This window comes from Hyaena hyaena, unplaced genomic scaffold (genome assembly GCF_003009895.1).
Source record: "Hyaena hyaena isolate Hyena2069 unplaced genomic scaffold, ASM300989v1 scaffold_647, whole genome shotgun sequence".
Taxonomy (NCBI): domain Eukaryota; kingdom Metazoa; phylum Chordata; class Mammalia; order Carnivora; family Hyaenidae; genus Hyaena; species Hyaena hyaena.
The window spans coordinates 353,383-381,235 of record NW_024081281.1 but is presented as its reverse complement, the minus strand read 5'-3'; positions in this window follow the sequence as shown (position 1 = coordinate 381,235).

Genomic DNA, 27,853 nt, shown 5'->3' with positions numbered 1-27,853 from the left:
GTTCTGATGTTTAAAGCAAGACAGTTTTAGGATGAATGACCTGATACATTTAGGATGAATGTAATATAAGTTACATTAAGAATGTCGCAGGTTTGCTGATTTCTGACTGTGATTAGAAAGAGAAGATGAGGCAACTGGGTGGCTCAGTCAGTTAAGTGTCTGACCTGGCTCAAGTCATGATCTCAAGGTTAGTGTTCAAACCCCACATCGGGCCCTGTGCTGACAGCTCAGGGCCTGGAGCCTGTCTCAGATTCTGTGTCTGTCTCTCTGCTCCTCCCCTGCTTATGCTCTATCTCTGTCTGGAAAATAAATAAGCATTAAAAAATAATTTTAAAAAAAGAAAGATAAGGCGAAAGGGGCACCTGGGCAGCTCAGTCGTTGAATGTCCAACTCTTCAGTTTGGCTCAAGTCATGATCCCAGGGTAGTGGGATTGAGCCCCACATGCAGTTCCACGCTGAGCATGGAGCTTGCTTAGGATTCTCTCTCTCGCTTTTCCTCTGTAATGTAATTGGTGGGGATGGAGAAGGATGGAGTGATCTGTTTGCAGTCTGGGGTATTCACGGTTGCGCACGAGATATATTAAGTTCAAGGTGAGTGCGGGACACCTGAATCAGCCTTTACAGCTGACAGTGATGACGTCTCAGCTGAGCATTTGAGGGCTTGCCAGTTAGAGGTGCTAGAGCAATGGCAGGAGAAAAGGCAAGGATTCAGGGGAAAAGAAAAGTCCAGGACGAAGCTTTCAGGGCTGTCCAAAGTCTGGTCAAGATGAGGAAAAGGAACCAGCAAAGGAAACAGGCAAGTGGGCAGGTGAACAGGTGGGGAAGGGTCAGGAGGCGCACCGTGCGGGGCTTCTGGGGGACGAGAACCGAGAAACCAGGAAGGCTGTGAAAGTGTCTAGGGATTCTGTGGAAGAGCCAACCTCAAGCGGAGGGCTGACGAGTCTTCCTCCGAGGAGGGAAGGTGGGAGGCACATTATCACCTTGGTGTGAAGGTCTGAGATTGGCGACCGCAGGAGGGGAAGTCATCTTGTGAGGGCGCGCCACTCAGCAGAGACCTGAGCGGACCTGTCTAGCGCCACATAGGACGCCCTTTGGTGCACAGGTGCTGCTCCAAGGTGCAGAGTCTGGACGCGTGACTTTCATCCTCAGCTCTTGGAAAATCAGAGCCAGGCAGCCAAAGGAGGTCATAGATTTTCCCTGTAACAGCGGGGCCCCGTCCCCGCAGCTGGGAGGAAATGGAAACGTGAGTCCTTTCATCCCTGTGAATCACCCAAATCTCTGGTGGATTCTTCTCAGCAGATGGAGCAGTAATGTACATGTTCTCACCAAAATGCAAGCTAAGAGAATAAATTTCGTTGACATCCTCTAGCCCCACCCCCCTTCCCTTCTACTCTCCAGAAAGCCTCCCAAAGTCATTTGCACGCCAGAGCACAGGGGCGGGGGCGGAGGGCGGGGCGGGGGGAGGAAGTATGGGCTTTGAATGCCACTCAAACACCAGGATGCTTGCTCAAAAGCAGTTCACATGTGATCCCAGGGGATAAAAAAAAAAGAGAGAGAGAGAGAGAGAGAGAAAGAACATATATGCATCCATTGTCTTGCTCCAACATCTCTTTTCCACATTTCAGATGGACTGCAATTCTGTCTTAATTCATTCTTTGGATTTTGATTGGCCACTTACGACCCCAAAGCCGTCTTTTGTGAGACCCAAATAGGAGGGGGCATTCCCTTGCTCTCTGTGCCTGCACGGAGATTAGACCCAGGGTTTTCCCCTATCCCACCGGACCCCCAAATCTGGTTCCACAGATGGAGACAAGCAATGGTGACTTTACTGATGCTCACAAGGCATTAGGACACCAGACCACGGTGCACAAGGAACTTCCTAAAATTACCTAAGTTCTCTGTCTTTTCTTCCCTTAGGGTTCTTTCCTCTTGAGCGACCTTTTCAGGATCCATTCTAGCTCAGACTTCCTCTTCCAGCACATCTTTCCATATTCTTTTTCTTAGCAGAATAATTTAGCTGTCTCCACTTCCATTATTTGCAACTGCGACCTTACCACCTTGCGAAGCCAGTCGTGGGTGTTCCTTGTTCCGCGTCCTTGCTAGAAAGCAGAAGGCATTGTAAATATCCACTTTCATCCCAGCTAGTCTCGCAGAGAATATCGATCCTCAAAATCCCTTTAGAAGGTTCATACTCTGGTGACAAGTCTTTGTTGTTGAACTTATATCAGATTTTTACTCACTGTTGGAGCACAGGGAACGATAAGGCAGTTAGGGGAATATGGCACTGTGTTCAGGTGAAAATTACACATTTTTGAGAAAAAGCAGTCACAAAATCACAGAGGATCAAGATTTCTTGCAATGGATTAAAAAAAGAAGACATTTTAGTATTTTTTTGTTTTTTTGTTTTTTAATTTTTTAATTTTTTTTTTATTTCTGAGAGAGACACAGCATGGGCAGCGGAGGGTCAGAGAGAGAGAGAGAGAGAGAGAGAGAGAGAGATACAGAATCTGAAACAGGCTCCAGGCTCTGAGCTGGCTGTCAGCACAGAGCCCGATGCAGGGCTCGAACCCACAAACCGTGAGATCGTGACCTGAGCCGAAGTCAGACGCTCAACCGACTGAGCCACCCAGGCGCCCCAAGACATTTTAGTTTTAAAACTATTGGGGAAGACAGATCTGGGGCTAAGGCTGGGGTATAAGGATTGACATTTGCAAAATTGATGGGGTCTTGTTGCCCTGTAGTGAGATTGAGGTATGAAGTAACTCACAGGTGCGAATGCCTTTAAAAACATTTTTAAAGTTTATTTATTTAATTTTAGAGAGATAGAGGTAGCACGGGTTGGGGAGGGTCAGAGAGAGAGGGAGACACAGAATCCGAAGCAGCTCCGGGCTCTGAGCTGTCAGCACAGAGCCTGACGTTAAGCTAGAATCCACAGATCACAAGATCCTGACCCGCACTAAAGCCAGACGCTGAACCGACTGAGCCACCCAGGCGCCCCTGCAAATTCATTTGGGGGGTGATGGGCATGGAGGAGGGCACTTGTTGGGACGAGCACTGGGTGTTATATGGAAACCAACTTGACAATAAACTATTTTTAAAAATAAATAAAATGTGTGTTACCTATAAAAATTTTTTTAAAAATAAAAAATAAAGACACATGGTTAAAAAAAAAAAAAAAAAGCAATGCAGACCAGATGACTTCTGTAGAACACTCTCCTAGGTGAAAGGGCCTGGGGTCTGTGGGAAGCAGAGATCACAGAATTCAGATTCAGGGGTCCCATCTTTAAGGGACCACGTCCGCAGCACGTGGCCTGCTCTGCCGACCCCCAGCTTTGAGTGTGCGCCTGTGTAGGTGCCACTGTCGTCGGTCACATCCATGTCCCATTGTGGGTGCTTTTATCCTTTTCCTATAGCCCCGGCTTGCTCTTCAAGGTCAAGATGCCACTGAGCGATCAGTGTGTGAAAGAAGCTTCGTTATGACGGGGAGCACCTGCACTTAGGATCATGCGTCTTCAGGGGGAACGCTGAACTCTTCCAGGAACATGAGAGAGGCAGTTTTCTACCTGTGGACCATGACATCAATTCGTTGGGTTCTAACCACCTAAAAACTCAAATAAACTAAGATAGCACATATCAGAGTGTATTCCATACAGAAAGGAGGTATGTCTCAAGGAAACTTTTGTCTGTGCACAGCGGGACATGTGTTTTTTCACGATTAGTCGTGGTTGAAAAAATTTGGCAAACACCGGGTAGAGCACCAATCATGTGTTTCCGTAATATGCCATAAATTTTGCCCCGTAAGTAAGAAATAGAGGGTTTTTCAATGCCCAAAAGATGACCCTAGCAAGTATGAAATGAGTTTTAGCGGACCAGAATTTTTTTCATACTTTATTTTAATTTATTTTGAGAGAGAGAGCATGAGTAGGGAAGGGGGAGAGAGAAGGAGAGAGAATCCCAAGCACAGAGCCCGATGTGGGGCTCGAACTCATGAACTGAGAGATTATGACCTGCATCAAAATCAAGAGTCTGATGCTCAACTGGCTAAGCCAGCCGGGTGCCCCAAACCAGCATTAATAAAAATAAACAGGAAGCATCAGAGTGCTTGTATGTAACTTGTAAGAATTTGTTTCCATCATAGCCACACATGTAAACCTAGGGGTCTACTGGGCACATGACATAAATTGTATTTCTTACTGTGAATCATAATCAAATAACCTGCGAATCCATCATTGTAGGGTTTTCAAAACAACAGACAATTTTACTCAGAGAACAATGCCGTCCCGACCACGGGCGCCATTGCATCTCTCCAGCAAGCTGCCAGAAAGACTGTTCAAAAGGGCATCAAGCACACAGAAGGGCTGAGAACCATTGCTGTAGAGACAAAGGAACCTGCTACCACTTTTCCGACTCAGCCCCCTCCAGCGGGAGCTGGTGAACGCGGAGGAAATTCCAACGGCTCTTCCCGCAGTGCTGGCCAAAGCTGAAATAACCGATGGCATTTTCCAGAGCTTGACATCAAGATCGAGTTTGGGGTGTAAAAACGCTTGTTAGGGTGAGCACTTGGGAAGGGAGGGGAGGAAGGGAAGAGGAAGCCAAGTGCATTGCAGCCCGCCAGGGGCCCTGGGAGCTCCCGTGCTGGGCAGAAATGGCAAGTCCTTTCTACCTGGTGTCCTGACTCAGTCATTGGAAGCAGGTGTCATCCGAAGGGGGCGCCCTCAGGTTGAGGCGCTGTGTGCAGCTGAGGCCACCAAGCCTGAAGGACCACACGCCATGGCAAGCCCCCAGTTGAAGGGAGTCTGAGCGGCACACTTCCTCAACCGAGGAAACCATGTGCTTTCCTGTGCAATCGTGATTTGCTTCGATAAACAAGAATGACTTTAGCCAATCTGGCTCCTATTGGCTCTACTTGTGCTTCCCCAGAACAGTCTTCTTCTCGGACAGGCCACGAGAGGCAGGTAACTTGGGACTACTCTATATTTAATTTGTGTATGACTCTTACTCTGTATGACATACATTGACCTCCTTGTCCCACTAGGAACCAAAAATGTAGTTTGAGTAGCCTCAGACGCTTTGTCCGTACCGCCATGTTCGTGTACCTGGCCAGTTAAGAATTTGAAAGACCATTTTGTAAAAAGGAATGAAAAGCCAAAACCTGGAAACTAACTTCTGGTAAGAATATCTTTAAAGAATATCTGGGGGCACCTGGGTGGCTTAGTCGGTTAAGCGTCCGACTTTCGCTTAGGTCATGATCTCGCGGTTCGTGGGTTCGAGCCCCGCGTCGGGCTCTGTGCTGACTGCCAGCTCGGAGCCTGGAGCCTGTTTCAGTCTGTGACTCCCTATCTCTCTGACCCTCCCCTGCTCACACTGTCTCTCTCTCTCTCTCCTAGAAATAAATAAAAAATATTAAAAAAAAAAAAAAGAATATCTGCTCTCATACCCTCAACTGAGTCAAAGCTGTATATCTTGAATACTCAGAGTGATGGATCTCAAGACACAAACGGATACTTAATGAAATCAACTCTGTCTATAATTTTGGGGAAGTAAAAGAAGAAAAAAAAAGATGAAATTCTAGAGAAACACTGATGAAGGAGTGTATTTAAGTGGCAAGGTATAATTAAGAATCTTTAATGTTATTTAGTTTTTTGGAAATTAAGTTCCCTTCTAATTTCACTTTCAAAAGTGTGCTCAGAAATGCATGAAGGATGAAAGTGGAGTCTTCCTGTGCCTAAAATGAGTGACCAGCTGGTTAAGTGATGCTGGAGGCAGGCAAAAAAGTATCCAGGAGTCCAAAGGAGGGAGGTGTTCTCTGGGATGTTGGGAATTAGGAAGAGCATGTGACATTTAGGATACTTCTTGGGACATTGGTAACATGGGGTTTCTTGGGCAGCGACGCCAGAAAGGGAATGTGGGCGGAAGTCACAGAGGCAGGAAAGGGTGGGTGATGCTGGAGATAGTGAATGGTCAAGTTTGGGTGAGCTTAGGGCACAGGAAAGGATGCACAGGAGTGAAACTATGGAAAGTTATGGAAGGTCTTGGAAGATCAGATGGAATCTTCCTATGGAAGATGCCATTGATGGTGTTTAACGAGTGTCAGCATGATGAAAGCTATACTTGTAGCAGATTCCTGGGTAATTTCATCCAGTTGAATTATCCAAGATGAATGACTTCCAGGTCTTGGGCAACCTGGTATCAGGTCAAAAGCCAGGATGGGAAAAGTAACAAAGTTTTGCACCTAGAAACCTGCTAGAATGTAAAGTCTCAGGCCTTACCCCACACCTACAGAGGGCATTTTGAGGGCTGGGGCCTCGGAGTCTTTTTAACAGGCAAGGTTTCCAGGTGGTTCTGGTGCCTTGTGGAGTTTGAGAAGCTGTGGCCCACTGGGGGAGTCAGAGAGGCTCCAGGGCCGGGGAGAAAGGCGAGGCCTAGCTGGGGGCATACAGGCACGTCCGTTGGGCCACCTCTTGAAACAGAGTTCCCATGGCCACATTTTGGTGCATCATCTGGGGCCGTACGAATGCAGGGTTTGGGACTCCTAAAGATCGGGTAGAAAACCAGTAGTGAAGGGGTCAACAGGTAAGTGCAACAAGCAGGGTAGCAGGAATTCAGGAGAAGGTCAAGAAATATCACCTAAACTGAAAACAAGTGTCAGTATTTTTTACGTGATTCGCTAAAGTTGTATGTGATATTTAAATTAGAAAAAAAAAAAAGGGACAAGCAATGTAATAATTTTTTTCCCACGGTCTTGCTGTCGCTGTGAAAGTATGTCAGAACCTCCAGAAAGCATCCAGTCATCTCGGGGCACCTGAGGGGCTCAGTCGGTTGAACGTCCGACTTCGGCTCAGGTCATGATCTCAATAGTTTGTGAGTTCGAGCCCGGCATCGGGCTCTGTGCTGACAGCAGGGAGCCTACTTCAGATCTTCTGTCTTCCTTTCTCTCTGCCCCTCCCCAGCTCATGCTCTGTCTCTGTCTCTCAAAAAATAAAATAAAATGTTCAAAAAACATTTTTAAAGACCCAAATCATCTCGAATGTGCAGGTTTTTCAGGTGATTTTAAAACCATCCTTTTTCTTTTGTATCTGCTGCTTTTTATCTACTCCCACATTTTGGCATCAATGTCTTCCCTGATACGATCTTCGAGCTTCCAACCTACCCAGCCGACCTCGGGCTCCTGGCTTTTCTTCCTCTCTAGTTTGATACTGTTCAACCTGCCTGTTTTATCGATTTGGCTTTATGGCCTCCCTCTCCTATTATGAAGAGCGATTCCTGATGGAAGTATCTATGAGCAGGTGAAGGAATATATCTTGTGACGTTTCTTCGCCTTGGAGCTCTCAACCAGCGAACAGTCGAGAAGTGGGGGGGGGTCGGCAGCGATCCCACGCAGGGTTCTGAAATTATCCAGAAGCTCCTGGCCCCACAGACGTGGGCCCTGAGCCTGGAGCATCTGGTGGGAGAAGCGCTCAGGTGCGGGTCCGCAGGCTCGCGTGGGCACCCCTAGCGCAGAGGCCCCTCCCCGGGCTTCCAGAAGGTGCCCCTCTATCTGCAGAATTGACTAATCCATCTCTGCTTGAGGTGATGGAGATAGTCGGGGTCCAATTTACTTCACACCAACACAAGTTCTTATTGCTGCTTTGTGGCTGCACGCGGGCTGAGAACTATTCACACGAAGCACATTTGGTGCAAAGAAAGGGACTCATTGAGTCCAGCTCTCCTGCGGGTAGTGGACACCAGACCTCGGAGAGCCTCCTGTAAACAGAACATAAACAGCCCGTTCAAATTAAGAGCTTGTTGAGCACCCACGTTCCCACAACGATTACTGCAGCCGCCTCAGAAGAGAAGTGCAGATTCTATGATTTCTCTGACATTCATAAAAGGGCCGCTGTGACCTCACCCCGTGGAGAGATTCTATTGTATTTTCAGTGTTAGCGCCGACCTCTACAGACAGACATCGGAGCCCACACCTGGGTGTCTGGAGGTTCAAGAGCAAAGGAGGCATCAAGGCAGAATCCATGCGGTGTTCCTGGGGAGGGGCGCCGGAGAAAGATGAATATTTAAATGGCAAAACAAACAAACAAAACTTTTCCACGTGGGATGTCCAGACAGACGAAGATGGAGAAAGGGAATCTTTAAAAATCAGCCAGTTCTTTTTACTGGATGCCCTGAGGCCGGGCGCTGGTAAGGCAGGAGGCGTTTTCAATGGCCCATTGTGGAGCACGGGGGTGCGGGGCGGAGACTGTGCAAATGTTGTGCTCTGCTGGTCTGTCCTGGGCCCTGGGCGGCTCTGGTTTCCTACGCGGCCTGGAGGCTGAAAAGTGGCTTATTCATTGATACACAAAGCCAAGTTTGTGAGCAGGAGATGATTCTGTTCAAAGAGCTGGAGAAGAGGTCAGAACCTACCAGAACTCAACTCACTGGAGACGCAGGCTGAGGGCCCATTCAGCTCTCCCCCAGCCCCTCCTTCAGAAGTTCTCGGTTCCCACCAGATGTAGGGACTCCCATGCCGCGTGGCCGGCGGCTGGCTGCGTGGGTGTGGGCAGGAAGGAACGGGAAGGCCCCAGGGAGCCTCGTTGTGAAAATCAGCCACAAAATCTCCCTGGGGAGCGAAGGACATTACACACAATTGCATGAAAGGTTTTGGATGTTAAAAATATTAGGGACTCCCCTTCGCCCCCAAAGCTACTTACTGTCTCAATACTAGGGAAGGAGAGTTCTTCCCTTCCTCCGGCTCGCGCATCTGGAACCCCAGAGCACCGGAAATCTGCAGGTTCAGTGAGACTTTATGCACGTGTTCCGGCCACAGTAGGGACAGTTTACCAGACGGGGACCTGCATCCGGCGGGACCCAGCACCGGGCAGGTCCTGAAGCGGACAGACCCCGCAAGCCGCCTGGTGCGTGTAGGTCTGTGTCCTTTGTCCGGTTCAGACGGGGCCACACTTCATCCACTCCTTTCTCTACCGTGCTGCTGTGGGGACCGGGGTAGCTCAGCCCATGTGAACGGGGCTCTGCCAACACCCTGTGGCCCGGGAAGTGTCTTCTCATGAGGCACGACACCCTCTCTGGATGGTGACGGAGGACTGCCCCACACCAGTTTCCAGAACTTGCTCGGTGTGGATTCTTTTGCTGCTGAGCTTCACATCATGGATGAGATCCCCTCGGAACATTGAACTGTGGGTTCCTGGCGACCCCTGCCCTCAGGAACCGGCTCTAGTGTGGGCGCCAACCCAGCCTGCAGATGCTGGCGTTTCCCCTTCGCCAGCGAACAAACATGGATAAGAAAAGAAATGGACACTCGGAACGGTTGAGTTGTTTTGTTTTGGTTTGGTTTGGTTTGGGTTTTGTTTGTTTGTTTTTTTTGTTGTTTTTGTTTTTGTTTTTTGCCACTCTCCCTATCAGAGAATGGCTCCTTCCCCGAGAGGAAGTTTGATTCCCACGGCCCCTGTGTGAAGGGACACCTTCCGACTTGGCTCGGTGGTTTGGGGGCTTGACTTCAAGGCTCTCACGCCGCCTTTGCGTGTTAATAGAAACGACTGTGAAGACCGTGTGTTATTCGTGCCCTGTGGCGTGTGCAACGGCTGAGTATGAATACCACTGCTTGTCTCATCGCTTTCCACACCTTCTGCTCGGCCCCCCACGAGGTCTGCCGCAGGAGAGGCTTGGAGAGAGGTGGGGGGAGGCTCACGCGAGCCCCCAAGGGAATTTTAGGGAGAGCTCCCTTTGCCTCGGGTCCCCTTCCTCCAGTTGGGGAGAAGTAAACCAGGCTAGAAATAGGATCTCTCGAATTTCTTGAATACCTTTCTTGCAAACGCATCTATTCCACACCCTTAAAAGCCGGCTGCCAGTTAATCTTCAGGAGTTGGAAGTGGAGGCTTCCACTGTTCCCTGGACACTCTCCTCATCCCCTTATTTTTTGTGTCACTATTCATCACCTCCTCTTGCTTACACCTATTTTTGAAGCCTCTCTGTGGCTCCACCAGAAACTGTGGCTTGCCTTCTCCCGCGGTGGCGGCCACAGCTCCCCCCACTGGGTTCAGCTTTCACTATGGCTCCATTCCCTCTTTAACTTTAAGCAAAAGATTACTACTAGCTCCAGCCCCTTTGGCAATTTTGCTGCTCGCCTCGCTGCTGTTGTGGGGGATTCATCTTGGTCCTTCTTTACGGTAATTTCAGCAGCGCTTGGAGAGGCAGAGAAAGGGGCAAAGGTTTGGGCTCAACGCGCCATCTTGAACTGGAACCTGGAAGGGATTTCAAAAAAGTAAATATGTAGGGCCCCAAGCCCGCGCCGACTGAACCTAAGTGTGCCAGGTGTGCTGCCCAGAAAAAAAAAAATCACTTTTAAAAACGTTTTTTCAAAGCCCCCTGGTGATTGGGAAGGAAGACGTCCCTTCACAGTGACTGGACCCCAGGACCCCTGGATTTAGTCACAGCTCCCAGGTAGCCCCCAGTCGCCCCTTTCCTTGCCACCCCAGGCTCCAAACAATGTATATTTCCCTTTTGCCCAGCACATGTTACATTCCTTCACTCCTTTGAACATGATCAAATTGCCTGCATTTTGAACCTCATCTTTTCCCCTTCATAAATTCCATTCATTCTTCATTCTGTCTTTGGTGAAAAACCTTTTTAGGTGCTCCCCTGCCTCTGGGACAGCCTGCCTATAGGAGCTTGCATACAATGGGCCCTCAATCAAATGCTATTAAAATTGCATTGAACTGTATTAGAATTCAGCCAGGTTACATTGATTAACATAGCAGGGGTGCCTGGGTGCCTTAGTCAGTTGGACTGCCGACTTCAGCTCAGGACATGATTTCACGGTGCATGGGGTTCGAGCCCCACGTTGGGCTCTGTGCTGACAGCTGAGAGCCTGGAGCCTGTTTCGGATTCTGTGTCTCCCTCTCTCTCTGACCCTCCCCTTCTCACGCTGTCTCTCTCTTTCTCAGAAATAAATAAAACATTAAAAAAATTAACATAGTAGAAGAAGGACAATTTTCTCACATCACTAAAGAGTTCTGGAAGATCCAAGAATCTACCTCTGTGCTAATTAAAGATAAGAAATTGAATATCTGTTAAAACAGGACTGTGAGATTGCCTACATTTATTTTCCAGATTTGCCTTTTCAACCTCAAAACCCTGTAGGCCATCCGGTATTCTCTCCTGTGCCTTTAAATCTAGCACAGCGCCCGCAGCTCTGCCGGGAGCCTCTGTTCCCTGTCCTGTGACATCAGCCCTGCTGTGTCTTAGGAGACAATTAACCTAAGGAAAAGTTTATATGTGGGGACAATGTCCCACCACCCACTGCATTAACCGCGTGGAGCTGAACGCTCCCGGATGAAACGCATCGGATTTCAAAGACGGTAACAAAGACGGAAATAAATTCGCCCGTCAGCGAAGACAAAGCCGTGTTTGTTCAGATGTATGTTTCAGTTGCGTCTCCTGGGAAAAGCTTACTTTCTGTAGCAAAACAGAAAAGGCCTTGGGAGGGGGACTCAGGTGAATGAGCCCATATGCTAATTTACTAATTAGCTTCAGGGGCTTAAATTTTAGTCACCCTGCACACAGACCTCGGTGCCCCCCCTTTGTGCCAGATGCTTTCGCAAATCAAACCCTGCAGACGGGAATAATTTTTCTCTTGGGGATGCATTTTATAAGCTGTTATATTACTTCCACATCACAGCTAACGTCTAGGGGTCCCATAGATTGTGGAGTTCAGGACTCGCTTTGCCAGACTAGGACACAGGCAGCCAGTCAATGCAATTCCAGCATTTAGGGGAGACTTACTCTGTCTCCAAATGGAATCTGAAGTCCCAAAGGCAAGAATTGTCTGCATTTTATAGCTACGGAAGTAGCTACAGTGCTAGGTAGATCCTAAGTGCATGAAGAAATCGTTGTTAAATCATCGATGACTCATGAACGAATCAATGGGAGGTGCTGGCTGAGTAAATACGCCACCAGCATTTCAGCCCTTGGGGAAACTCAAGCCAGGGCCAAGATCGCACACTTAGGTGTCTACAGGGTCTGGGAGGTAAAGATAAACCAGCGACGGATTGAGAAGAAGACAAATCGACCGCCAGAAATATCGTCACTTTTTCTCCCGTTTTCCAGATGTGTTGTTGTAAGGTCCTAATAGAATTATGTGTGATACATAGAGATTATGTTATCAATTTGAACTTGAAAAATCAAAATAAACGTTCCGATAAGTAATTCATTAGTACACTTTAAAATTTATATTTCATCCTGTATTTTTATGTCGTAATCTGTTAGGTTTTGGAGGAGAGCAGGGACACCTGACAGTCTTTTTTTTTTAATTAATTAATTTATTTATTTATTCATTTATTAATTTTGGTGCTAAGATGACAATGTCAAGTCCAGCGTTCTGTGCTCAACCTTAAGCCCTTTTATAGGGACTGACATTTAGTTTTATTCCTTTTCATAATGAAAAAAAGCTGTTCCCAAATGGAGGGATTGTAAATGTGGATAGATTTGTGCGCAGTGATTTTTTTTTTCGGAGGAAGTAACTACTCTCTAGATATTTGTGATGTTGTGCTCCTTTTGCATCATCATGCTTGCTCTCACCATGGTGTCGGGGTCACAGGGTCCCATGGTAGCTTTTATCCAAACTATGAGTGTTAAACCAGAGCTTAAAGCTGAGAAAGTGTTTTGCTGTTCAGTCTCCAAATGTCTAATTTTGGAAATGTCTCACTTTCGTTGCAGTCGATGGATTTCGGGGAAGAAAACTGGGATCTATCGCTCCTTAATGAAGTTGCACGCGAGAAACTCTGTAGAGTCCGAAATTTTGGGGACGGGTCAGGGACAACCTGAAAGGCTCAGTCTGTCTTCGCTCGTTGCCTTTGAAATGTGGTGACATTTTTTCTTTGGATTATATTAGTGTTCTGTATTTTATTTATTTTATTTTATTTTAATTCTTTATTTGAATAAAAGTCACCAGGAATTCTTCTGCACTCCATGTTATGGCCCACAGCCGTATGGAGTCCAATAAATATGACGTGTCTGTGGCTTTAGACCTATAGACAGTGTTCACATTGTTACATTTAAAGTTTTTTTAATGTGTATTTATTTTTGAGAGAGAGAAAAAGAGACAGTGAGTGAGAAGGGTAGGGTCAGAGAGAGAGGGAGACACAGAATCAGAAGCAGGCTCCAGGCTCTGAGCTGTCAGCACAGAGCCCGACGCGGGGCTCGAACCCACAAACCGTAAGATCATGACCTGAACTGAAGTCAGAAGCTTAGGACTGAGCCACCCAGGCGCCCCACATTGTTACATTTTTAAAGTTTTAGTTCTCCGTGGATGAATGAGTTAACAAGGGTCTAAATGCAGTGCCCTTGCAAATTGCTCCCATCTTGGGTTCAAGTACTAGGGCAAGTCCAGCGCTGACCCTGACCGTTTCAGAAGCCGTGTCCATCTGCACTCCGGCTTACTCGTTTGGACTAGTGCCCATTAATCATTTTCAACACTGATCTCAATACATACGATACGGTGTGTCCTGAGCTATATCACAGGCAGGATATACTGTGTTCAAAAGGTCTTATCACACTTTGGCCATATCAAAATTCTAACCGAAAGCATGAAGAATACAGCCAAGTGGGAGATAGTATCTGCGTTCTCATCAGTTGTAAGAGGAAACAGCATAAACTATCTATTTTCTAGCGACTTGTCCCACAAGTCCTCAGTCTTGTCGGCATTGTGAGCAAATTGTTTCTGGTTAGACTTCTCCCGTCCTCTGCACTGCCGTTGTCTGTAGGTGCTGTTATAAACCCACCGTCCGAAAAGGTTTTGATGCCTGGACAGGTTCGTTTTTACTTAGTTACATAGGCTTTTTTCTCTTAGCAACATTACTTCCTGTGCTCAGGTTATAAATAAGCAAGTTGAACTTGTATTTTTTAATTTCACTGGGCTTTTTGTTGTTGTTCAATCGTGTTTTATTCCGGGAAAACTTACCCTGCCTCGTGGAAACCAAAGTCGAGGCTGTTGCTCACCTTTTCCCTCCTCCCTCAGGACTCTGACCGAGCCCGGTGCTGCCCTGCACGGCCCCGCGTGGCAGCATGGTCCCTTCTCTTGGGATCTGTGAGTATGAGTCACCTCTTAATGGCCATTGCCTCCTGATGGTGGCCTCACAATACATGAATAATGATATAATAATAAACCATATATTTAAAAGCAGTGTAAGTCTAGGGGTGCCTGGAAGGCTCCGTCAGTAAAATGTCTGACTCTTCGTTCGGCTCAGGTCATGATCGCAGGGTCACGGGATCGAGCCCCAGGTCAGCATGGAGTCTGCCTGGGATTCGTCTCTCCCTCTCTCTCTCTCTCTCCTTGAGCCTCTCTCCTTTGCTTCTGCAGTCTCTCTCAAAATAAAGAAATAAAACTTAAAAAATAAATAAACAAAAACAATGGAGGTCTAGATGTCACATGAAAAAGGATACAAATTCATACCTTAGCAACTAGGTGTGTATCCAGGTCTTGAACCGTGAATTATTTTACTTTTGTAAGATTTATTTAAATTTCCTGAGATTTTAAAATTTCATTGTCACAAATAATTTTGAATAAATATTTTTTCTGTTTATTTTTGGAATAAACATTTTGATGTTGATTAATTATAACTTATACTTTAGAAGCAAAATAACCTTGTGGAAAATATATCAAACGAATGTTAATTTGTCGGTTTTTCTTACATTTTACTTTATGTTTTTAATGAGAATGTGTTTAAACTGTATATTTCTTAAGTGAAAATACAGTTTATTTTTAATCCTTTAGATCATTGCTGTAAGACAAATTCTGTAAATGCTGATTTTAACGATTCATAAATGAATTCACTGAAACAAAGCCAACAAAACAAGTTTGATGGAAAAAAATCGAAAATCATTTATAAATTATTTATGTCTTTATTTTATTGTTCATCCGAAGGTCATCAGTGGAGCCACACATGTGTAATAATAATTAAATTCAGTTGCCACTGGTATTTTGATGACTTTGCCTCAGATAGAGACCCTAACTTTACTCTTATTTATTTTATTCTATCTTCTTCTTATCTTCTTCTATTTGATTTTATTTTATTATTTAATTTAATCTTATTTTATTTTATTTTTAAATTAAATTAAATTTAATTTAATCTTTATTTTATTTTATTTAAATCCAAGTTAGCTAACATGTAGTGTAGCATTGGTTTCAGGAGTAGAATTTAGTGATTTATCACTTACATACAACACCCAGGGCTCATCCCAACAAGCGCCCTCCTGACTGCCCCGCCCCCACGGCCCAGCCCCCAACCCTCCCACCCCCATCCACCCTCAGTCTGTTCTTTGTATTTAAGAGTCTCTAATGGTTTGCCTCGCTCTCTGTTTTTATCTTATTTTTGCTCCCCCAGTTGTTAAGGTAGAAACATAGAACATATATTGTTCAAAGCTTGCTTGATTTATGACTCCTGAATACTCAGGGGTGTGGTACACGTGCCTGCCGTGGTGCTCCCGCCCCGGCCTCGCGGTTGTGAGGAGCAGCTGGCAGACCCCCAACTTTCCTTCTCCAGTGCCGAGCCTCCTCCGGGTGTCCACCTGGGCCTCTGGGAGGCATGCCCTTCCTTTTCAGTCTTCACACGGTGACCTCTCGGTTCCTTGTCTTAGCTTCAGCGTCACTTCCGTGGGACACCGTTCCCTACATCCAGGCTCTACACGATGACCCTGTTTCACGTTCCTTATATTTTGTATCACTACTCAGTATTTTCTAATCCATGACTTTGTTTTTATTTTCTTTCTTTTCTGTCATTAGAATATAGAAATACCCTTGACTGGAGCACCTGGGTGGCTCAGTCGGTTAAGCGTCGACTTTGGCTCAGGTCATGATCTCGCAGTTTGTGAGTTCGAGCCCCGCGTCGGGCTCTGTGCTGACAGCTTGGAGCCTGGAGCCTGCTTGGGATTCTGTGTCTCCCTCTCTCTCTGCCCCTCCCCACTCATGCTCTGTCTGTCTCTCTCTCAAAATATATAAGACAAATATCTTGACATGAAGAAATGTTTAAAAAAATATACATATAGAACTACCTTAGACCAACTAAAGCAGAATCTTTTATGTAGGGCCCAGGGGGGCAATATTTTTCTTAAAGTTCTCTAACCTGCAGGGAGGGTGGAAGACCACTGCCCTGGGGCCATTCTTGCTTGCAGGCTCAGGAACAAACAGAAATCTTCAGGGAAGGCTTGTTTGTGATATGAAAATCAACAAATGAAAAGTGATAGATATACACAGCACCAAGAAAATGGAGATGTAACTCCTGGCATATTCATAAAGTATAATACTCTACATCAGTTAAATAAATTACCTTGAGCTACAGAAATCAGTGTGGGATAAATCCCCCAAACACAAGTATGAAAAGCGAGTTAGGGAAAGATACGTATGGCATATAGTAGTGTCTATTAAAAAGCTAAGAAAGATGCAGAACAATGCATAATTTATGGATACAAACATCAGCAAATAAGTTGTTTTTTAAAAAAATTACTAGGATGATTAACATCAATTTCATAAAAGCGGTTATTTCTCGAAAGGGAGAGGTGTAAGGATTAAGGGCAGAAAACAAGAGCTTCATTCCTATCCTAGATGCTTTGTTTAAATGTTACCGTTAATGGATTTCGTTCTCTATATTTTTCTGTGTCCTTGAAATATTTTGTAATTTAAAAGAGAATTTTTCAGTGTGTTTTCGGAGGTGCCGCAGAGCTTCATGATGATTGTTGTGAATCTTCTGGGCTTTGCGCAGTTTTCGGCAGGTATTGTCTTAATTTGCTTGCAACTCTGTCTCAGTAACTAAGAATACAGAGAAAACGTGGGAGCCATCTGGGGCCTCTTAGCACATTAATGAAGAAATTTGTCCCCGCCATCTTGGGTACTGTTAAATCCTCTTTAAATTCTTCCAATCTCAGAAAAGTTCTAAATACTCTTCTTATCCGGCTCCTCAAGGCTCGTCCATTAATCCATTTGCTTATTTATGCAATGAGGATTGGTTGAACACACTTGAAAAAAGCAGGGATATGGGTAGTGCGTTGCTCTGGGACACATTCTTTGTACCCTGGTCCCCTGTCTCTGCCACTTTCAGGTCTGAAATGAAAATATTACTTCTGCTGTGTTGATGGCAGGGTTATCTCAGATAACTGAAAGAATGCCACGGTTAGAATATCTTTCATTTTTATCGCCTCAACCCATTTCAAGATGTATGACTTCACTTCCTCAGAGTCCCCCGTACACCACCAACAGGCAGTGTGAGCAGGACGGCCACAGAGTCACACAGGAATGGCCTGGTGAGCAAGGGTTGGCTGGCACCCAAGATGGCAGCTCTACGTGCCTTGAATCTCCAGGGAACCTTGGAGATTTGTTATGATCTATAACAGTTGGAGTGTCCCGAGGTGTTCATTCACCGGTGACTTTCTGTTTCATGCTATGGGTACTCAGGATCACCCCACTGGCTTGAGAGATTTTGATGATTGGATTAGCCTTCTGTCTGGTTTTCAATCTGCTTTTGACTGGCTCCAAGTACATACTTTTGCTGTATTTTTAGCTTTCAAAAATATGTGGAAGAGGAACACTTATTTTTAAAAAAATCACCCAGATTCCAGTTATTCCTAAATTCTTGATTAAATCCTCCCACCCACCCGGCAGCAGCTCTTCGTAGTAAGCCATACCATGTGGCGTAAAGGGAGTTTACGTCCTCTCCCCACAGCTTAGTGAGATACTCGTGTGTAAATGTGATAGGACCCGCGAAATTACAGTTTTAGGAGGGGTGAGGGATGATTCAAGTCAAAGACTTACTTTTCATTCACGTGTGAAAAGAAACAAAACTTCCCAGGATTAAATTGGCTGGAGGGAAATGTCATGCCAGCCTGTGTAAAATGACAAGGGACAGCTGGCTAGAAAGGCATAAATCAGACACCAGCCTCACCTCCTCGATGTGGAAACTGCCACCAGCAAGCTTATAAATAGCTCTCTCTGTTTCCCGGCTCCCTCAGGAATAGCAGTGGGCATTTAAATGAAAGACATCGCTGTGTACAGCTCAGAAGCAGACCCAAGGGCTTCCTCAGAGGAAGCCTAGAAATGACGGTCACAAGGCCAGGACACACCGCGGCTGTGTCAGGACCTAGATATTAGGTTTGCCTGGGGAAAGGGGACTCTTTGGGTCTCAGGACAAGGGCTCCAGTGACGTGGTGGCTCAGTGTGCAACCTGTACAGCCTCCGGCAGAGGTAAGGCAAGGTAACGCAGAGCTCAGAAAACCAGAGTCCCACAGCAGCCCGTGAGGCCGGCTGTGACCTAGCCTGAGATTTCTTTAGATCCTTGAGCTATTGTTTTCCTTCCTTTGGAGACCCCGGCCAGGCGGTCCGAGCTGGATGTGCAGACCATATTCCAAACTACGGTGCTAACTGCAACTTTCGAGTCCGGCTAAACCCTGTAACCACTCTTCTAAAGCTGGAGGAATCTTTGTTGTTATAAAGCAACATGGAGCCCCCAGATATTTCCAGTCATTGGACTGTATTCTCTCTGATGAGTGAAGCTATGGCTAACCTGTCACTCATTTCCTTACAACCCGAAATATATACTAATAGTAAGTGCTCAGAAATGCTTGTTAAACAAATGAATGGCCTTTTCTCTTATCTTTGCCCAGAACCCAGAACATCAACACTGTTCCCAAGAGGGAGGCCCACTGGGTGAGCTGCGGAAGGAGCTTCCGTTGGGTGCACGGTTGGCTCGATTTGCAGCCATGCTGACTTCAGGGAAGGAGAGGAACAAGCTTCAGGAAAGGGGAGTCGGCGGAAGGCAGAGGCTGGCGTCGCTCTGGGCACCTCACTCCCTGATTATAACGCAGCTCCAGCAAATGAAACACAAAGATTGCTGCGCCTGGGGCCCACTGAAGCCGGAAGTCATCCCCTACCACACCGGAAGTCACCAGGAAGCACGTGTTCGTTTTGTTTCAAGATGGCGCCAGCACAAAGCACAGCCGTATAGCTTCCATACTCCATGGTGGGCTGGTAGGAAGGCTGAAACCTGGGGTGCAGGCGGCGAGCAGTTCTTCCCATGAGTCTGTAGTCATTCCCTTTGGCGATGTTGGCCCATGTGCTGTGCCAAAGGGTGAAGGGAGTGAAGGAGGTGAGGCCCAGGGCTCTTGCATCATCAATGTCCTCTGGTTGCAGTTCGTCCGTCCCCTAATTTCTTGTGGAAGACTAGGAAGGGGACCCGGGCGCACACATCTTTTCCCTGCCGGTGGCTCCCTATCTTCCCCTTGCACGTCCATCTAAGTCGACTGCTAGGCAAGAGCAGCTGTTTGCTCTGCTGACTCTCCTTCCTCTGGGCCGTCGACATATGTACTGCTTGCCACCGCTCTGGGGCAAAACGCTTATGTTTGATTAACTCGGTTTTAAAACACGCTATCCGTGGAGGCCCTGGGATTCTACTGGATTTATCTGCCATGTCAGTAGCTTCCGATGGATAGCGTGACTCCTGGATAGAAGGTTGAGAGGCTGTGTCCGAAACCCACTGTGTCCGAAACCCGGCAAGAAGAGAAAAGGCAATTAGATAAGGATTTTATTTGATACGACCCACCCCACAGGGTGGGGTAGAAGTCATTGTAAGGGCGTGCTCGTGAGTGGTGTTACTCAAGAAAGAGAACCCATCTGTGTTCAGATGCTGACCCATTATGTTTTCACGTGGCTTATCTTTCTTAGATTTTTAAATACTTTTCTATCAAAAAAAACTTTTAAAATGTAGTTTTATGATTTCTCAACGACTCCTGCTGGGCCTGAAGCTAGAATGGAGCGCCCAGAATACATTTAAATGAATTACAAAGTGTATTATACTCTGAAAATCAGCATTAAAATGCACATTAATTTTTGCAGCTCTAAAATACTTTGCTGCAGAACTGCCTCTATTCTATAATTGAAACAGCTCTTCAGAAGCCATTTAGTTGCTGATTGGTTTTTAAGTATTTTTAAAAGCTAACAGCTCAGATGGAAAAAGGTGGCATACCCTTGGGTTTTAAATAAGAACACAGATGTCATGGCACCCGGGACGCTTTGGGCCACTGGAAACCACACTTATTTCCTACGGAGAAAGTGTGCTCGTTCCTGTCAGGCTGTTAACTGTTCAGGAGAACAAGAATTGGCTCCACCTCAAGTATAAGCCCTTGGTTATGAGGGAGTTCTCCTCTGAGGGAATGTATTAACTCCATTCTCTGATTCAGACATTCCAGACTTGCTTCTCTTGTCTTCTGTTACCTCCCGGCTTGTTGTCAGTTTCAAGAAATGTCAAATAGGCAAAGAAGAGGCAAACCACCAAAGCAGGTGCGTATTCACAGGCAGGACAGCACCTACAGGTGAGAAGCTGGAAGAGCTTGAAGCGAAATGCCAAGTCAAGCACTGGAAGACTTTTGGATTTTATTTTTTGGCAAAGCCAGATGGCAACAAGGATATTGCAAGGGGGCTGTGTCCCCAGAGCAACACCTAAGAACTTCAATATTAAAAAAAAAAAAAAAAAAAAAAATCTAGGGATTCTTAGCTGTGTGCCTGCCTCCTCAGTATTAAGAAGTGAGTTTTGACCTGGTTAGGGGGATAATGGCGTGTGCCTGAGAAAGGACGGCAGATACAATTCCTAATTGTGCCATTCCTAAATTTCTCAGTGCTCAGCTCACCTACATTTGTGTGTTCTTTCTTCTGTACCAATACTCTTGCTGATGTAGAAACGGATCTCACAATGGAGCGAGCGAGCCTAGCTAAGAGCGTCTCTTTTTAAAATAGGTGTCAGAAGGCCATAGGAAAGCGGGAGGGATTTATGCACATCCCCATCAGAGACACCGTGAACTCTTTCAAAAGCCTTCCAGCTACTGCAAGCCCTCAGCCTGGACTTAACCCCCTCCTCACCATGACCCCTGACTCAGCCGTACCCTTCACTGTGAAAGGAGCCCAGGAGGCTGGACAGGGTTCAATTCTTCATTTGTACATCACCCCACCCAATTCCAGTCAATTCTGTTTCAATCCCCGTGTGGTGTAGACACCCTGAATGAGGCCTGTGCTCAGCCCTTTGCCTACATGACCCTGTCCCCAACCTTTGTGTCCCTCTGAACATGAGTCGGGCTCCTACCTGAGTCTGTGTCTTCGGAAGTGCAATTCTAATTGTTATATATATATATATAACATATATATATATATATACATATATATATGCCTGTTGGCTTAAATGTCCCACAAATTCCTTCTTGGTCAACATGGACATATTGCTGAGATGTTATAAAGCAGACATGTAAAGTAATAATGCTTGAAAGCCAAAAACTCCTATGTGGATGTAAAGTGCATTGCCATTAGAGAGTCCTAGAGATTAAGATGTGGAGGGAGACTCCAATGAGCTCACCAAAGGGAAGCCTCAAGAGTCTCTGGAATCCTCCGGTTGCTGCTTTAAATCAGTTTGTAGACAGTAGAGGGCCAAGGTCAGGCCGCCCCAAGATGGACCACTTCGTATAAAGATGTTTTTGAGTTAAAAGCAATCAAGACCCAGCAGATCAGGAAAAGCTCTCCACCTTCCCATCAACTGCCTAAAAAGAATTTAGATCGAGCACCAGCTCCAGGAAGAGGGCTGTCAGCACAGATAGCTGCATCATGCAAGACCCAGGGGTGCTGGACAGAGAGGAGCCCAGGAAGGCCACTTTGGCCAAAGTCCTCTCTTTGTCCCATGGCTTCTGAGTGGCCCAGCACACATTCGTTTACCAACCATTTACTCTGTTGCATTTCCCTGTGAATTGCATTTCTTCCCTCTGAAGCACCAGACCCCTACTCCCTTCTCCTTAGTTCAGAACGGCATATATCCTTCCTTTTGCCTGCCTTTAGAATTTCCATGTCGGTGTGGATTCCCGGTAGAGATGCCCTTCCGCTGGATTTTCTCCCAGAATCTGTCTCGTGTCAATTCGATTCTCAGTCCAACTAGAAGGACCTTCAGAGGATAGGAATTTTTCTCCCTGACTTCAGAAACAGATCCAGATTCAAAGATAGGTGAACTGTGCTCTGTGAATTCTGTCTCTCTGTTTAGGATCCCAGGCAAAAGTTGAGAAGGTAAATTGTAAGATAAGGGGAAATCCTGCTATTAGTATTTTGTTCTTACAGTTTCCGGGAGGGAAAACAAAATGTAGTAATAACAACATCTAACTACCATCTATTATTTGCTTAACTGAATGCCCAGCAATGAGCTTCATACTTAAAAAAAATTTTTTTTAATGTTTTATTTATTTTTCAGAGAGAGATAGAGACAACGTGAGCTGGGGAGGGTCAGAGAGAGAGGGAGATACAGAATCTGAAGACAGGCTCCAGGCTCTGAGCTAGCTGTCAGCACAGAAGCCACCCAGGCGCCTTGCTTCATACTTTATATTCATCTTAAACTTCGTAAAACCCTATGAGGTGGATGCTATGAAGATCTCCTTTCATAAATACGGAAACTGAGGCTTGACAAGGTTAAGAAATGTGCTCACTCTCGTGTAACTATATAATGTACTATGTATGGGAGCAACATACAGTCCAACATGTCTTTGACTTAAAGAACATTGTGAATAATTTATAGATTGTTAAGAATTCATTACAAACTATATCTCCTTACGTTTCCTTCACATGAACTATACAGTCTCTACTCAAGCCATGGCTTGTTAAGTCACCCAAGTATGGAACAGAGAAGGAGAAGAGCTTTCAGGTAATAGATTTCTCTTTTTTCTGCTTGTGATACGTAGGGCAATGTCTAGTTTCTTCATCTTATGGAAAGAAAGTTACACAAAGGAAAATGTGACCTAAGTCCCTTATGAAAAAAGAAAACCCACCACTGATTAAAGATCTCATGAACAGATGCAGAAATGGATTACCTTCAAGTGTGTGATTATTTAATTCTCTTAAACGGATCATTATCTCAATTATACTCTCAACATTTGAATAAAATATGCAGAGACACCAAAGGCATCTCTTCCGTAAAAGCTCAAAGGAAGTTTCAAAAACACGCACACTATAGTCGAGTTTCCTTGCAAATATGTTGATGGCACCTGGGGAATGAATTTTAAACATTTCCCCCAATTTCTAGGTATGAGTTTCCTTCTCCAGCTGAAATTCTCCAAATCAGGTTGCTTTCCTTGTCCTATTCCTGTGGGGTTCCTAAGTCTAAAGAAAATCAGCCAGCCAAGAAAACAGAAACAAAAGGGGAATTCGCAAAAGGTGGAGATCAGGAAGCTGATGGATCTTTAGAAAAAGATCGCCTTTAAAAAAATCTCTTCTTTCGTGACGGAAGACCCCAAGTGCTGATGGATAAATGCCACTACAGTAGCGGCACCGTGAGAGGTAAGGTACCCCAGAAAGTGCTAGACGGGTACTGTGATAAGGATTTCTACGAGCCGTGGTCCCTGATGCTCAGCTCAGGAGCCCCCTTCCCCCCTCCGTGTGTTGTCTGCAGCTAACAAGCATCGGGCTGAGATGCTGGAATCCTGCGGAGTCCCGGAGTCCCGGAGGCTCGTTTTAAATGTCCCTAGTCCCCACAGCCAGGCGGGGCTGGGGACACACCTCCAAGGAGCAGAGAGAAGGCAGAGCAGAACCGACTAGCCCCGTGGAGGGAGGGCACCCAAACATCTGCAGCCAGGATCTGAGTTCAGAGAACCCCGGGAAGTCTATTTTCTGTGCATGATAGGGCCTCATGGGTTAGCGCAGCTTGAAAGGTTTAAAAGCTCGGCGTGTAGCTGTGCTAAAATAGATCTGTGCAGCAAGATTGCCAACCTGGCTTTAAAAAGAGGGACAGAGAAAAAGAAAAAGAAGAGGAAAGAAAGAAGAGGAGGAAAGGTGCCCACACGAGGAATGGCCAAATGAAATAAGCCCTAGACCCCCCCCCACCCCACCCCCGCTGTCACATCCAGACGCTTCCAAAGAAGATGTACGCTCTCTCTGTTATGCGTAGGATGCACTAGGAATTTAGCTTTCTGGAAATCCAAGAGATTCCTTATGTTCCTGCCTGTGGTTTCCTTCCTAGCCTGTACCTGGCACCTCTCAGAGAGATTTCCAAAATCACCTGCAGCCTGGGTGCCGTTCAGATTCAATGCGTTTGGGGTGGGTATATTTTGTTTGTTTCTTTTCTTTTAAAATTCCTCAGTTGAGTCTAATGTACATTAGACTTGCATCGAGAAATGCTAGTATTGACTCATATAGATGTCGTTTTAAAACCTGCCTTGATTACCTTTTGCTTTGGGAGATGGTTTTTTTTGTTTTGTTTTGTTTTGTTTTGTTTTTTTAAGTTTTAAGTGGAATGTAAATCCCAGCCTCCTGAGCTGGAGCAAGGAACTTCCCAAGGAGAAACCCGGATTCAGTTGGAGCTATTTCTGTGTTTTACAGTTTCTAAGGGACACACCCCCATCCCCTCCTTCCCCCATTCAATGCAGCAGAAAGCAAGCTGTGTCTTACACTCCCTGGGTGTTCCGTGTTGGTGGGACCAGGCAGCGGTCACACGGAAGCCACCACCACTGCTGCTCGTGCAAACTCGTTCACACCTCTCCTTATCTCAGCCACTTGCACTGCTTTCTGTGAATTGCAGCAACCATATGTGTTTAATGGTTTAACGGGTGCTTAAAATGTCTCTGAGATTACACTCTGATCTGGCATTAAGACGAGAAGTTATCCAGTATAGAGCAAGACAGAAGGAGGCACACATTTGGTATTGGGAAAACAATTAGTTGTCGTTAAAGGAAAGACTGCGATTCCTCATGTTCTTGCGAAGCAGTGAGCATGTGCTTTGGGGATCCACAGGAAGACCCCTACGTGCAGAGAGAGCAGGCCTCCCCACTCCGGCCTGGGACCATGCCGTGGGCTGCCTGTTACAGCATCTAAGCAGGCAAGGTTGAACAAAAAAGTCCAGACAGACACGAGTGGCGGGACTTTTTTATTCTGTTTTATAAAACAACAACAACAAACCTGTATCATCGATGCTTTTATTTTTTATTTATTTTCGAAGTTTATTTGTTTATTTTGAGAGAGAGGGAGAGAGTGTGAGCAGGGGAGGGGCAGAGAGAGAGGGAGAGAGAGAATCCCAAGCAGGCTCTGTGCTGTCAGTGTAGAGCTACCCCTGGGCTCGATCCCACAAACCTAGAGATCATGATGTGAGCTGAAATTACGAGTCAATTCTCATCTAACTGAGCCTCCCAGGTGTCCCTTTTTTCGCGATTTTTAAACTTCCTTTAAGCTTTTTACAGAGGTGTTACCTTTGATGTCTGCCTATTCTATTCATATTTTGAGACTGTAATTTAGATAATGATCTGCTTAAGAGAATTACGTCATCTCTTGAGATCGTGACCTGAGCCAAAATCAAGAGTTGGATGCTTAACCAACTGAGCCACCCAGATACCCCTCATTAATGCTTTTTTTTTTTAAATGTTTATTTATTTCTAGGAGAGAGAGAGAGTGTGTGAGCAGGGGAGGGTCAGAGAGAGAGGGAGTCACAGACTGAAACAGGCTCCAGGCTCTGAGCTGGCAGTCAGCACAGAACCCGACGCGGGGCTCGAACCCACGAACCGCGAGATCATGACCTAAGCGAAAGTCGGACACTTAACCGACTAAGCCACCCAGGCGCCCCCCCCATTAATGCTTTTAATGGCACCCATCATGGATGCCTATTAATGACAGAATTAAGAAGCGATATAAAAGCATTTCCTAAATGTGAAGAAATTTTAGAAATTTCTGTGCATGCAGTATTTTTTTTTCTTCGTATCGCACAAAGTGATTGTGTGTCTTATAGTGAAGTGGTATCTCAGGCTTGATGATATCAAGTCTCTGCTCGCCACAGGGAGGGAGGTTTGTGTCCTGGTAACTGAGATGTTCCACTCGTTAGAGACAAATTAGAGTCCAAGGCAGGACTGACGCTTTCCCAGAAAACCAATTTCTAAAGATTCACAATGTAAAATACTGTCAAAACTGAGTAGTCTGTTTCCCCAAATAAGTAACTTTACCTCTTCAGACATTAGATTCCTCATATACGTAACATAAAGGCATGAAGCACAAAATGGCTTCCAAGGGACCATCTGAACTGCCACTGGAAACGAGAAGGATGTCATTGGGGCAGCGGGGCCCAAAACAAGGGCGCACAGACACAGGCCGCCTGGGTGGCTCAGTCGGTGAAGCGTCCGACTTGGGCTCAGGTCAGATCTTGTGGTTTGTGAGTTCGAGCCCCGCGTCGGGCTCTGTGCTGACAGCTCGGAGCCTGGGGCCTGCTTCAGATTCTTGTCTCCCTCTCTCTCTGCCCCTTCCCTGCTCATGCTCTGCCTCTCTCTCTCTCAAAAACAAATAAACATAAATTTTTTTAAGAAAAAGAATGGGCAGGCACAAACTTAAAAATGTGTTATTTGTAAGAACGTATCAAACCCGCTCCTCTTCCTCTGCCTGCATCATGCCAGGACTCTGCTGCTCAGTCATTCACTCAGCTTGTGGCACGTGCCTGCATCCCGGTGACACTGAGGTGACAGCGTAGACATGGCAAGCCCGAGGCCGTCTCTCCCCTCAGAACTAGGAGAGCAGCGGTGGATTTTATTGCTTCTGTGGGGACATGCAGCAGACAGCTCTTTCAGAATAAGAATCTTACTTTGAACAGAAATCAGTTCCCAATGCTTACAAACCAGCAAGCGAAAGCCCTGAGCTCCATGCTCATAGCACCCCCCCCCCAAACCCGTGCTCTACCCCCTGCCCTTGCCAGAGTAACAGAGCATCCGATAGATCAAAGAAACGCCCAGGACACCATGTTGTTTATTCTTAATGAGTCCCCAGGGAGCGCTGTCCAAGAAGGATCTGACATCAGAGCCCGTGAGTAGATGTGAAGGTGGCGATGCTGGACGGAACCGGGGTCCCAGCGGTTCCCTGCAGCAGCTCGGACAAACCTGACTCACCCCCGCTAGCCCGAGCCAGCAGTCACCACGTCGGATGGGATTACGCTAATCCACGGCTCCAGACTTGCCTTGTGTTTGAACAAACAACCGAACAATGAAGAAGCCTGGATTCCGGGAGATGCTCCAGCTAAGCCTGCTGGCAAATTTAAGTGTTAAGTGAGACCTTTCACTGGCAACACGGAGGGCAATTTGCATTTAATGGCCTTTAGAAGGGATTCATTTTCTCCCCCTTCAGTAGGGTAGTCTTTCATTTTTGATAATGCCCAATTCTTTCTATTGTGTGTAAAGCAATAGAAAGAAGGTTTTGTTTCTGTTAGAGGGCGTCCCTGGCCCCGGGGAGGGTTTCCGAAAGGCACGGCTGGCAGAGAACTGCAGGCTTTCTCCTTGAGGATCAAGCTCGGGGAAGGGGTGCCTGGCTGGATGGGTGGCGAGTGTCAATGACTCCTATGAGTAAAAAACAAAACAAAACAAAACACAAACACAAGCACAAAACAAAACAAAACAACTCCCCCCCCCAAATAAACTGTCTAGATTTTTCTTCTGTCTGATGACAGGTTCTATGAGCCGTAATCCATTCTTGTTCTGCTGCCTCGTCTGGTCTTCTGTTGCTCTTGCATCGGTTGCCCACGAATCAGCAAAGGCTATCTTGATCCTCCTGGATATCTTAGTATAAAACATCGCTGTTACTAACAGAAACGAGACCGGCTGGGGGGAGATGTCACACTAGTATTTGTTGCTAACGACATCTTTTCTGGGCTCTCAGGGATGGAGGGTGGTGCAGACAGCATCACGGTCTGGGCCCTTATCCAGGGAGGTCACTTACTGATTCTTCAGTGTTCCTCCAGTCCTGGAGACAGCAATCGGAGGAGCCAATACAACACACGTACACACTTGGTTAAAAATGATGCTATTTGTGGGTGTGTACCCTTGGTCCTGTGAGTGTGTGTGTGTG